The sequence below is a fragment of the Ailuropoda melanoleuca genome, chromosome 1 (genome assembly GCF_002007445.2).
Source record: "Ailuropoda melanoleuca isolate Jingjing chromosome 1, ASM200744v2, whole genome shotgun sequence".
NCBI lineage: Eukaryota > Metazoa > Chordata > Mammalia > Carnivora > Ursidae > Ailuropoda > Ailuropoda melanoleuca.
Window position 1 is genome coordinate 29313592 of NC_048218.1, and position 2331 is coordinate 29315922.

Consider the following 2331-nt stretch of genomic DNA (forward strand, 5'->3'; position numbering starts at 1 on the left):
ATGGATGTAAAGACCATTCTGGTGAGATCTTACATGGAAAGGAGAAATACGATTTTCCCAGAAAAGCATATGTCTGGTGACATCTATGAGCAGTTTTTAGGGGAAAGAATTGGCAGGGCCCCCATTTTGTGGGTTGTAACCAAAGCAAAAGAGTTGGGGCAGTTTTGAGGTCTGCCTTGGCAGATCTGTGATGTTCCCTGCACCCAAAGGGATTGAAAGGGAACAATTAAGCTGGGGGCACTAGAGAATCTAACTGATATTCCCCGTGGTCTTGTGGCCACCACACAAATGGGTGCATGTAAGGGTAGCTTAATGGCTGAAAAGCGGCATCCCAAGACAAGTGGGTTGGTGGCATGTAAGGTTTGAAATCTTTTTTAGACTGCTGTAGATAATCTAAGGCTGTCTGGGGCATATTAGCTTGGGAAATTTGTTACAGAGTAGGCTGAGGAGGCTTTTATGATATTCATTCTCTTTTTTCCTTTAAATATGGAACACTTTACAAATTTGTGTGTCATCCTTGCTCAGGGGCCATGCTAATCTCTGTATCATTCCAATTTTAGTATGCGTGCTGCCAAAGTGAGCACTTGATGTCCATTTTTTCGGTGTGGCCTGGGAAGTGGATCCAGGTCTCCCCCTTCCCCTGCCCCACCCAGAGGCATCTATACATAGCCTACAATTGGAGGAATAGGTTGAATTTGCTGTTTGGGGGAGGTATTGTGCCTCCTTAGGGGAACCTTAGTATTACCAGTAGAAAGTGACATCAAACAATATAAGAGCAGAATAGGGATCCTATTTCAAAATGGGCAGGTCTTTTTGCTATTTACGTTTAGAACCAATTATTTGAGCACAGAAATCCACATTTAGGATTTGATATATACTGAAAGAAGGTTACAATGAGAAAGACAAAGATTAAACAAAAAAGGGGTGATGATTGTATTGTGAGAACAAGGCATCAAGGGCAGGGACAGCTCCAGGTAAGTCATGATTTCTGACCAAGTAAATTCAGAGACATCACCTTGAAGGAAAATGTTGAGAATGAAGTCTTGGAATTGGGAAGGAGAAATCATGAGAATTTTGGGAAGAAAGTATCTAGGGAGTTTTCCTAAGATAATATCACACAATGACTGAATACAAGAGAATGGGGATTGGCCAGATTCATGGACCTCTACGTCTCTGGGTGTATATCACCTAGGTCTCATTTGAATAACAGTTGTAGATCTCCAACAGCTCACAGATGTGCTTGGTAGAGGGCTCCTCATCTGTGGCCTAAGCAGTTTTGATTCTGGAAATATGGATCCATAGGGAGAAGCCACGAAATTTTACCGCTATTATAGTGGTCAGGAGAACTTGATAGGGCACAGTCCAGACAGGTTCAAGTGACTTTTTTTCTGTGAAAGAGTCTTAAGGTATAACCAATCCCTGGATATAAGTTTTGGATGTATTTTACCTGAGAAAGAGTGGTCAGGTTTTCAACTGCACTGGTTTTGGTGGTCATTAATGGTAGAGACAGTTTGTCCTAGGGATACAACATACTGCGTGAGATGGTGACTTTTGGGGTCTAATAAAAGATTTCTCTGGTGGAAAAGTCTCTCATAAAGAACCTCAAATGGACTGAGATGGGTTGTTGATTTGGGGGTGATACCTGACCTTAATAATGCAAGGGGAAGGAAGGTCAACCAAGATTATTGAGTTTCATGCATAAGTTTAGTGAGGAGCCTTTTATGACTTGGTTGGTCCATTCTACCTTACAGGAGGACTGTGGGTGCCATGCTGCTACAGATGGTATGTTCTCTGGAGGACTTTGCTAACTCACTGTGTTATTTGAGAGACAAAAGGTAGACCAATGTCTGACTGTAAAAAGTGGGGAAGCCCAAAACAGGAGAGGATGTGATCAAGGAGAGGAGTTGTGACCTCTGAAGACCTAACTGTTTTAATAGTAAAGGCTTCAATCCACCCCATAAAGATGTCTACAATGACCAATAGATACCTGAACCCTTTGCAGAGAGGTGTGTGCTTAAAATCTGTCTCCCAGTCCTTCCGTGGTAGAGTCCCTCTTCTCTGGATAGGTTGAAGAAGTCGGGGAGGCTTATGGGCCCCCTCCAGTGTGAGGGGACAATAGGTAGAACATACCTGGGAGATAGCCTGCAGGGTTTGGGGAATGTGTCAGTTTGCCTGATACAAGTTATGAAGAAATTTCCATTGTAACATTCCCTGAAGTAACAGTTTATTATGGCGGCCGTGCAGTCAACCTTCTGGGGTATGGGAAAGCCCTTTTTAAATGTCCATTGGGTTTCTTCCTGAGTATATTGTGGGGAGAAGGGATTTAGGCTA

The 2331-nt window shown here is 43.0% G+C and overlaps 1 non-coding gene across 1 annotated transcript; it reads right to left on the bottom strand.

Annotated features, from left to right (window-relative positions):
• Positions 1-480: 480 nt before the first annotated feature.
• LOC117795448 lies at positions 481-584 on the bottom strand. The gene has a single exon (XR_004619474.1). It is a non-coding gene; the product is annotated as a U6 spliceosomal RNA (small nuclear RNA).
• Between the last annotated feature and the right edge of the window lie 1747 nt (positions 585-2331).